General features: G+C 31.8%; 1 long non-coding RNA gene across 1 annotated transcript; it reads left to right on the top strand.

The window, feature by feature from the left end:
• Positions 1–8,813: 8,813 nt before the first annotated feature.
• LOC121217968 (uncharacterized) lies at positions 8,814–10,743 on the top strand. The gene is made up of 2 exons (XR_005914236.1): positions 8,814–9,377; positions 9,484–10,743. It is a non-coding gene; the product is annotated as an uncharacterized lncRNA (long non-coding RNA).
• Positions 10,744–11,696: the final 953 nt, after the last annotated feature.

Genomic DNA, 11,696 nt, shown 5'->3' with positions numbered 1-11,696 from the left:
ACCTAGTTGATTAATTAAAGTCTTAGTGTCAAAAATTGAAAACTTTACGATCCTTTATTTTTAAAAAAAAACTTGTATAAATTAAATTACATGTTAAGATCCTCTCATTTCAAAGAGAGAAAATGTCATACCCAATGAGTTAGGGCATGATATTTCACCTCAAAAATGAGTTCGTCCTAAAAAACTCATGCAATAAAATTTAAAAAGATATTCAATTGTTTAAGTCAGATGAAAAAAATTGTAGCCCAATACGTTAGGGCACAATTTCTCAAAATTCTAAACATTGAATATTACCTTTTTTTTTTAAATCCTCATCTCGAGAAAACAACATGTCATATCCAATGCGTTAGGACCCAACGTATCGAATTCTCGATAATGAACTTTTATTTATTTTTTTGATTAAAGAGCATTCTCGATTATTTAGATTCAATGAAGAAAATTGGAACCCAATACGTTTGTAATACCCCAAAAAAATTTTACTGTAAGATATTATCTTTGATATAATAAAATAAGGAAATAAAGCGACAAAAAGGGGAAATTTTGGAGTTATGTCAACATTGGGAAGTATTATGACATATTAGTTCAAGAAAGGATTAAATCGCAAAAGTGAGAAAAGTTTTGTTGCCCAAGAGTAAATACTCAAAAATTGAGGGGTTAAAGTGTAAATATGAAAAAGTTGAAGGACCAATGGTGTAAATATTTTAAGGGTAGAATGATCTAGAAACTAAGGAAAATAGATGGATTAGGACCAAGTTGAAAAAAGTGAAGAATTTTGAGGGACTAAATCGTAATTTTACCAAATTAAGTGATGACTTAAGGATGAAATTTTAAAAGATCATAAAGGGTAAAATGGTCAATTAGAAGAGAGAGAAAACTAGAAGATAATGATGATGTTGGAGATATTTTATATTAATTAATTAAATAAATATTAGTTTATTAGTATTTTAATTTGATTTTTAAATAATATTTTATTATTTTATTTATCATATATATATAAGAAAAGGGAGATGAAGAATCAGGCAACCCACCATTTTTCCATGCACCAACGGGAGAAAAAGAGAGAAAGAAAGAAAGTTTTGTTTTCTTTACAATTTGGTCCTTCCACCAAAAATTTACCATTTTCATCTAGAAATCGAAAGAATTTCCATATCCATTAAGAGAGAAAGATAACAAGGAGACTATGGGGAGCTAGAATGTCAAGTTAGATTCAAGAAATAGAAGCTGGAGGAGAGAGAAAATAAAGTTAAAGATTGAAATCAATATGACAAGGTAAGAACATCAAGATTTTAATATATTCAAGTTTGATATTATTGAAAAAGTATGGAAATGATGTTAATGTAAAGTTTTCGTATATATGGTCCTATGTTCTTGATATGTTAGTGAAGAGAAAATAAGAGAAAGTGATGAAAAATAGTGTAGAGAAAGAAAATAAGGGTGTTATAAACATGGTAATAAACATCTAGCACTAAAACAGTTTTGGACAACAACAGTAGGCTAACTTTGAAAAATCACCATAAATAATGGAAATTGAATTAGAGGATGAGCGAAATATGAAATGAAAGATTATTTAGTATATTTTTATATAAAAGAAACAAAGTAAGCAAATGAGCTATACATTACGAGATATTTGAATTTTAGTGAAACAGGGTCAGAATGATTTAGGGATTCCCTGTTCTAACTTTGATAAATCATTATAAATTGTAAAAAAATAATTGTAATTTTTAATTTATATGCTTAAATTCCTTAAGGAGTATAGTTTCAATAGAAATAAATGAGAATACCATCAGAATTGTTTACTAAGAGATATTTGATTTTTAGTGAAGAGAGGTCAGAAACGGCAAGCAGTGAAATAGGGGAATATTTAAAGAATAAACTGTACCAATTGACTAAACTAAAAATTCTGAAAATTTTATGGTAAGAAGATATATGAGTATAGTTTCAAGGAAAATTAAAGGTACATAATTTGGAGTTCTGTAGCTCCAGATAAAAATAATTTAGTGATACTGACTTGTATAGACAGCTTTGAATATACTTAAGGGTGAATAATGAAACTTTAGAAAGTGTTATTTCTAAGAGTGTTAAGTACATTAAGGATGTGGAATGGAGTGGAGGAGGAGGAAAAATATATGTGAATATTCTGATAATATGAGTTTATTTTAAAAATAGCTAATTTACATGTTTTAGGTTCAGGGACTAAATTGAATAAAAGTAAAATTTTTAGGGTAATTTTATAAAAATGGCAAAAAGACCAAATTTCAAGAAATGAATAGTTTTATTGTCTAAATTAAGAAATTGAATGAAATTATTAATTTAGATCAAGATCGCATGGAAAGTCGAGGGAAATGGAAAATTTCCAAAATGCCTCTATATCATGGTATTTCTGCAATTTAGCCTAGTAACTTTGTATTACTGTAATTCAAATCTAATTATTATTAATTATTTTGTTTTAATTGAAATGCATGGTAATTAAATGGAAATTGCTAGTGATATGATTTGAATTGTGAGCATGAGAAATTGCGAATTGAATGAAATGGAAATGAAACATTGAATTGCATGAGTATGTATCGGGTCTCGTAGGCGCTATTTATTATGAATATAATATTTTGAGGATATATTGTGAGAAGTTATAAAAGCATGTTAACAATTTTTAAAATTATTAATTTAGATGAAATTTTATAACTCGGTTAAATACGTTTACAAGTGTATGTGTTCTAGTAATGCCTCGTGCCCTACTCCGGTGTCGAATATGGGTAAGGGGTGTTACAACGTTAGGGCTTAATCCTCTCGAAGATCCCAAATACTGAGTATTGCCTTTATTTTTTCAAAATTTTCCCTTTTTTACGAATCTAGGTAAAAATTGATGTAACGTTGAAAAATCATATATGCAATTTCGATTGTATTTAAAAAATTCACCGTTTAAAACAAAAAGATGTCATACATGATTAACAATAATAACACCATATACATTGAGCATGATCATGACGTAATATACATAAATAAACAATTATATAGCATTGATGCTAACAAATCCTAATGCCAACATGCATGAAATATAATGATGATGTAAATAGCAATATAATAGTAACATTAATAACAACAACAATAATTATAATAAATATAAACCCAAATCTTGAAAGTGTTTCTAAAAAATAGCAAATAAATGAATAATGGAAGAAAATAGCACTAATAATGGCAAAAATAAAATAAATAAGCCCATAAAAAACAAATAAAATAACATAAAAAAACTAATATAAACTAGATTAAAAGTTACAAATAAGTAAAGAAACAAATAAAATATTAAATAAATAAATAAAACCCCTTCTCTTTTTTAAAAGAAAAAAAAAAGAAAAAACATAACAAACAATAAAAGTTAAACAGGCCAAGGATTAAGTTGAAATCAGAATGAAATTCGGGGAGCAAATCTATAAATAAAATAAAAGGGATCCTTCCGAACACACGCACTACATGGAGGGACCAAAATGGAAATTTTCCCTTTCCCCCAAAACGACGTCGTTCCAGAATAGACCGAATTGAAATCACAGTAAAACCACGGGGCCAAATTAAAAAAAAAGGACCCCATTGCACGACTGTGAGAAAGCAAAAGGACCTTACACGCAAATAGCTCATTCGGCTTTGAAAACGTGCGGATCCTCCGCTTGACGGGTCGGGTATTCGGATCTTAGGCCAAACGGCGCCGTTTTGGCCACTGATGCTAAGGTCCAAAACGAAGCCATTTTACACCTTATATAAATACTGAAAAACAACCAAAAAAAACATTTCCCATTTTCATTTCTCAGAAAAAAAAATAGAGAGACCCTTAGTCTCTCCCCCTCTCGGCCTTCATCTCTAGATCCAGCCATCGCCACCACCGTACCGCCGCCGTGGCCGGCGTTGCACAAAAAAGGTTTTTTAGCCCTCGTCTTACGGCGCATCCAAAGGCCAAGCCCTTTTCAACCCGAGACGCCGAAAGAAAAAAAAACCCTAGCCCTCTTTCGAGCCCAAATTCGACGACGGCGAAGGGCCACGATGGCGATGCTGCGAGGCGATTCAGGTACCTTTTCTTTTTCTTATCCTTTTTTATTCGTTTTCGTTTATAGATGTAGAGAAGAAAAATAGAAAATTAAAATTAAAAAAAAACAAACAGATCTGAAATAGAAGAATAAAATCACCTTAAATGCTTTTTTTGCTTTTTATTTTCTAAAATGTTCGTCGAAAAAGGAAGAAGAAAAAGGTTACATTTTGCTTTGACTTTTATAGCCGATTGTATTATTACTTTCTACTATTGTTGTTGTCCCTTCTTTGCTTGTTTGCAGCATCAGAGGTGGTGCAGTGTCAGAGTAGGTGATTGACGGGCAGCGCAGCGTCAGAGGTGGCGGTGGCAGAAGGCGACTCCAGAAGCTAGGAACCTCTAGGTGTGGTGCACCTAGGGTTTGACATTGTTGTTTCTGATTTGATTTTTTTGGGCTAGGTTTAGACAGTTGGGCCTATGCATTTGGGCTTCGGGTTTGGGTTTATGGTAGTTGGGTTTGGGTCTGTCATTGGGTTAAAGTTTGTAAATGGGCTATTTATTGTTTCTTTATTTTCGGTTTGGTTTGTTTTTGCTGGTATGGGCCCGGGAAAAAATGGGCTTGTACACATGTCAACCAAAACCCCAGACTAATTCAAACCCGAAAATTGGCAAAATCCTATACTTGTATAAACAATTTTATCAATATCTCCATGGTATTACAATCCATCACTCAGCATCATGTGGACTGTCGATCAAGGATCCCACCTCCACCAATTAGGAAATCAACAATACATAGACATGCATGAATAGATGAAAGCCATGGAGAAACAGATGTCTTCACAACAAAGAAGGTATGAGGAACAACAATATATCGACATTCATCTACCCTTGCTTAATCAACAAACCCAAATGGTGATTTGTTTTTTTATTAAATGATAAAGATCTTATTCGTGTTAAAATGGAAGGGAGGTTTCATTATTCATCATGTTTGGATGAAAATTACATTCATCTAAACAGGCCAAATAAAATTCAAGTCCTTTTACTCGAGGCTTGACCTATTTTAACGAGTTTAATTTTTTATTTAAACTTATTTTTAGAACTTATATTTTTATTCAAATTCTTTTTACTTTTTGAGTGGGTCATCCTATGGACAAGTCTACATCGAACACACTAACAACACAAAAAATAAAACATTTTAAAAAAACGACCATTGGGCTATCATAGATGTTATCGGTGTGTTAAGCAACACCGACGAACACGTTAGCTTTCAAACAACTAAAATGTATAAAATGAAAAATATGTATAATTATATGTTTTTCATGTGATTGAGTGGAAACTAATACCATTTTTGTAATTGAATTATCGAATGTAGCTAAAGAAGAAGTTGAGTCATCTAAAGATAAAGAAAAAGCGAGAGTCGTAAATGAGTGACTATTACAGTTTGTACTTTCATTATTTGAATTCTATATATATATACATACATATATATAAATTGTTACAAACTAGCTTATATGAGGTAAGCATTACTTGGTTTGTATGTTATGATATGGAATGTTGCGAATTGAATTTAAATGAGCATGGTACAAACGAGTATTCTATGAGACTATGATAAGTGATCATGAGTATACATATGTTTAAAATACTATGTACCCTCTAAACTATCTTGGGTAGAGTCAAGTATAGTTGGCATGCCATAGGATTAGTGTATGAGATTATACTTTGGTTTATGCTAATAAGGCACAAAGCACAAATTTTTACTTCGGAAGTTACCATAAGGTGCAGAGCGCACATTACTTCGATTTATAATAATTCAAACTTATACTTCAAACATCCCAATGAGGCACTGGTGTCAGATATATTGGTATCATGGTTGGATGATTCGTGTATCCATCTTGAGTCTCTGTTTGATTAGTAGGGGTTATGAAACATATATCATGCAATGTTATTTTTTATATGAAAAACTAATATTGAATGATGAATTTGGTATGTTAATGATTAAGTAAAAAAGATGGCATGTGAAAGATCATGCGAACCACATAAAAACAAGCCTTAAGGGTCAATATGAATATAAAGCGAACCAAAGGATTCGAGATGGAAATTTGAAAATGAAATGAACTAGTAACATGTAATAATGCATATGAAATATGATATAATGTTAAATAAGATTACATGTTCATATATGTCATGAAATGTTCATAGACTTATTTCTAATAATATACTAGCTGCTTATGAAATTATTCATTCAATGTCAAAGAGAAGAGGGGGTAAAAAGCAGAATGACATTTTCTTATTATCGAAACCTTTTTTGGAAGCTGATTTTGTTTTTTAAAGGAAAATAGAATCGCCACCAATCTTTTTATTAGGTGTGATCGGGTCACCATGAAATTTGATTATTTTAATAAAAGGTTAGATTTACTAAAACGATAATTTTTTGCCTACAAAATCAAAGAAATGGGTTGGGGAGTCAGTTACATATGAGGAAGGTTTAGCATCCTCATAACGCCCAAAATTGGTGCCTAGTTGATTACTTGATGTCTTAGCATCAAAAATTGAGAATTCAAAGAGAATTTAAAATGTAATCCTCTTTGCATGATGTTATTTGATGATATTGAAAATGTCACTATCTAATGAAGAGGTTTTCTCATTTCAAGTCGATCAAAACGAAAAATCATGTCCCATAAGTTGGGTACAAAATCTCAAATAAGAACATTCACCGTTTAATTATTGCCTAAAACTTATATATTTTTAATTAATTTTTTTAAAAAAGAATAGGGACGTTCGATTATTTCAGTTCAAGCAGAAATTTGTATCCCGTAAGTTAGGGGCACAATTTCTTGAATCCTTAAAATAAAAAAAACATTGCCTCAATTCAAATTACCAAATATACGTTGTATAAAAACGAACATAATATTTAATGCAATATGCAATTAATTTATTTGAGTGTTAGTATAATAAAAATGAACTAATATTCAAATGTGTTGTGTAGCATGGTAGTGACAAAAAAGGAATAAAACAGTTTAAGTAGATGATAATAATAATAAGAAGAAGTAGTAGTAGTAGTAGAAGTAGTAGTAGTGGGAATAATTTTTAGCCAATTAATAATACTATTTAATAATGGTAATAGTAATAAAATAATAAGTAGAATATTAGCAATGACAAAATGTTAAACATAAAATATTAATTAACAATAATAATCTTTTAACAATATCATCAACATTTAAAAAATAAAAAATGAACTAAAATGAAATGTCAAGAAACTTAAGGATAAAAATGCAAGTTACGCAAATTAAAGGGTAAAAATATAAATAAGGAAATTAAAAATGTTGGAAATTAAATAAACAGAAAGTAAAAGGGTGGGATTAAAGAAACAGGGGATTAAATTAAAATTTAAACAAAATTTAAAGCATGAATTGTAAAAAAAATAAATAAAAGGGAATAAAAGGCTAAATTGAAAATATAACAAAATTAAAAGCTTAAATTATAAAGAAACAGAACATAGAGGATTAAATTAAAATGGGATAAAATGTATAAGGACTTAGAGGGCAATTATCCCACCCACATCTACACGTGTCATTCTCTTAATGGGTCCACAGTGGGTCAGGAGACTAAGTTGCTCAAGAACAAAATAAAAGGGATAAAAATAAAATAAAATTAAAAGATACAGGATGAAATTAAAAACATGCAAAAAAAAACGGAATGGCCAAAATAGAAAATATCCCCTCCTTTCAGAAACATGGAGATCTTGAAGGAATTTGGGTCGGGCATTCCGGTCTAGCTCAAAACAACACCGTTTGGGGCATCTGAAGCCAATTCCAAAATGACGTCGTTCCAAAGGGCTTATATAAACTAGAAAAAAAATTATAAAAAAATTTTTGTGACCAGTTTTAAAAAAAATTCCTCCCTGTCTATTTTTTTCTCTCAAACTCTCCTCCTTGTTCGGCCATGGGACGATGGGTCTCTGTCGTAGCCACCGGTTATTGGCGACGAAGATTGCCTCCTCCGGTGGCCGAAGTTCCCCAAAATAAGCCCTTTTGACCACCTTTTTGAGTAGAATACAGATCTGGGGTTTAAATCCCGAAAAATTTAGTCAATGTTCGGCCAAAGGAAAAGAAACCTTTCGATTTCTACCTTTTTCGACAAGGCCCTCAACGGAACCCTAAGGGTTTCGAGGCTTCTTGAGTCAAAAAAAGGGGATTTACGACAGTGTTATAACAAGTAAAATTATTAAATCTGCATTTTCTTTTTATATATATATTTGCTTCGAAATAAAAAACAAAAAGGGCAACCTTTTTAGAACTCTGTTCTTTTTTTTTGTATTATAATGATAATCTTTTCTTTTTTGTGTTACATGATGGCTTCGGCTTTATAGTTGAATATTACAACATATTTTTTTATTTTTTTTGTTTTTGTCCTTCTTTGTTTCTATCATTCTCCTATGTCTCTGTTCTCTATTCTTTGTCTTCTTTTTCTTTTTGTAGGTGGTGGTGGCAAGGGAGGGGTGCAAGTAACAGCTAGAGGCGTGCCTGTCGACATGGCAAAGGCAGCGGCGCTGATGGCTAGAGTTTCTAAAAAATTTTAGATTTTGGGCATTAGGCTGTTGGGTTATTGGATTTAGCAGGTTTGGGTTAAGGTGATTTAAATTTAGGCTTGTAATTTGGGTCAATCTATTTTTTTGTAAGTGGGCATTGATATTTTTTTGGGGGGTTTGGGCCGGACAAATTTGGGCCACTACACTTATGATTATGCTTCAAAGAATAGGTTTTTCTGACGATTAGGTTCAGAAGATAATGAGATGCATTGAATCAGTTTCTTATTTAGTAGTTTTGAATGGGTAGATCGACAAAAGGTTTCTTCCATATTGAGGGCTTAGAAAAGGCGATCCACTTAGCCCCCACTTATTTCTCATATGCAGCGAGGGGTTATTGGCTTTGCTCCATTTGACCTCTTTTAAAAGTGGCCAGTTTTAATTACAGAGTCCAGTTTTATTGAGTGGTTATATTGGGTTTTCAATAATATTGCTAGTGGTAAAAAGGAGGAAACTGCTATTACTATCTAGGCTCTTTGGTTTTCCCAAAACAAATTGCTTCATGATAAGAAAGAGCAGACTGTGGAAGAGGTTATTACCTTCATTAGAGGTTATGGCTGTGAATATCGAGACTTAACAGATAATTTGCAACATCCAAGACCGCGTTAAATGATTCACTGGAACCCTCCTCCATCGAACTGGGTAAAAATGAATGTTGGCGTTGGTTTCTCGAATGCAAAACAGTTGGCCACATCAAGATTTGTTATAAGAAATGCAGAGGGGTTCATTTTGGGCTCTGGGTTCCGAGTTCATAACCTGGTCACTACAACTATAACGACAGAGGTAATAGCAGCGCTTCATGGATTACAGTTTGCATCTGACATGAGTTTTTTGCAGGTTATTTTGGAGAGTGACTCAAAACTTACAATTTAGAACCTAACATTTCCAGGCAGGGACTGTTCAGAAACGAGATCGGTTAACTGGGATGTTAAGGTCTGGGCAGGGTCTTTCTCTGGTTACCGTTTTGAGTTTACTACACACCAAGGTAACTTTGTTGCATATGCACTGGCAGAGGAGGGTATGAGGAGGCTTGAGGACTGCTTTTGGGTTGAGGATGCACGGATGGAAGCTGAAGAGTTGGCAGATGTGGACCGCTGATTTCAACAAGCGCCGTAATCACTTGGCATTGTGTTTTGTTTAGTGGGTTGGGGATATTTTTGAAATATTGCGAAGGCAACTTCAATCTCTTTTCAGGTCATCGGAATCATTGGAAAGGTACTTTTGTCTTTTGGTAAGAGAATTTAATTATGTATATAAAGAGCATATTTGACTATTTGACGTCATTTTGGTGGGAACTATTATAAAATTAAATTTCGTTACAATCCTGAAGCAGTTACATACTAACAACCACGTATTTTCGAATTGAGTTCAATTAAAATAAAATCTTGGTTGGTAAGGTAACGGTGGGATATTAGCGAGCCGATTATGTATTTTTATGAATTAATTGTGGAACTTTAAATCAAGCATATAATCAAATTATTGGTAAGGTAATGGATGTGTTACAAAGACAAATTGTAACCGATAGCATGAAGAGTGTGAACATCCTAAATAAGTTTTCAAAGTTCAAAATACTGGAAGATGCAGTTGAAAAGATGAAACCCGAAACGATGGGTGTATTATTGATCGTATTTTCACTACTTCTAGCAATGACTTATCAAGGAATTCTCAAACCCTCTGGGCAGCGTATCACAGGGAAATCGGTGATGAGCATGTTTACTTTTCTTCTTTTCTATATTTCAAATGGAGGGACCTTTTTAATATTCTGGGTTGGGAACCGTAGGTAAAAAGTATAATGTCTTTTCTGTGGTCAATTTACATTATGATGTCCCTATTTTACGCCAATCATCATTTATTTCTTATTTTGATTGATTTGGTCAGGTTATCACCCACGTTTCAGAAAATATTCTACGAGCAGTTTTGCTATAGAGGTTATATTTCTTCAAAAATGAAAGGAAGCTGAGAATGCTGTGGTTTTCTTCTCTTTGCTTTTTAATTCAGTTTTTCTATTTTGATGAGTGTTGTTCTTGACTCACGGCACTGTAATCTTTGTCAGTGGGGATTGTTGTGAGAGATTTACGGTTATATTAAATCCAATGTGAAAATTAGCGTCTTATGCTATTGAAAGTAAATTGAAATTGTTGTTGATGAACCAGTTTAGTTCAACGAAGAACAAATGAAAAAGAAAATGGCAAAAGGAAAACTAATGGGGGTTAAGAAGGGATTTTTTTTTTTGCCTGAAATCTTTCTTTTGTTGATGGGAAGTTGTTGCAATGGATTTCTTAAAGGTTGGTTGATGTGTGTTTATGGGATGATTTGCATTGGCCATTTTTGTTCATGTTTCAATGCTCTCTATTTATTTTTATTTTTTAATTAGAATCACTGAAGAAAACTAAAGATCCAGGGAGACGTTGAATTGTGAATGAGAGGCTGATATGGTGGTAGAAACTTCGTGAGAGTCAACCGGAAGGGGATGAGGAAATTTTGAAAATACTTTTTTGATAATTTTAGTGTAAAATTTTGAGTAATTTTTTATTTGCTAGATGTACTTTTTAAACATCAATTGATTATTATAAATAAAATACAATGTAATTTATATATATTTAAATTTATTATATTTTTTGAAAATATTTATGTACTTTTATAATTTTTTTACATTTTTTTAAGAATTAAGATCAGAGAATTAATTTCTTAAATTGATATGATCTGTAAAAAAACTAAAGATTGAACTACCTATTAAACGAATTTTCGGACTGCCACACCCTCCCATCCTCCCATAAAACACAATTGGACCAAAAAGAACAAATTTAATTAATTGGATGACCAATTTTAAAACTTTAAAAATTAGATGATTAGAAAATATATGGAGTGAGATGCTAGTTTACCCTAAATTATTTTACTTAAGTTAGTACATGCAAAGGCATAAAAAGTGTGTAAGAAATTAGTTTAGATCTTTAAAGGTTATCTGTACCTATGTATTAAAATCCCCCCCATGGAAGAGGAGATAACGATAACTGTCAATTTTTTTCATTTCCATCTAAATCTAGATTAATTAAAACATTAATAATTTAATCATTATAATAAATTAATGTTAACATAACATTT

The sequence above is a fragment of the Gossypium hirsutum genome, chromosome D05 (genome assembly GCF_007990345.1).
Source record: "Gossypium hirsutum isolate 1008001.06 chromosome D05, Gossypium_hirsutum_v2.1, whole genome shotgun sequence".
Lineage (NCBI taxonomy): Eukaryota > Viridiplantae > Streptophyta > Magnoliopsida > Malvales > Malvaceae > Gossypium > Gossypium hirsutum.
Note: the sequence above shows the minus strand (reverse complement) of the source record. Positions and strands in the feature narration are given on the sequence as shown.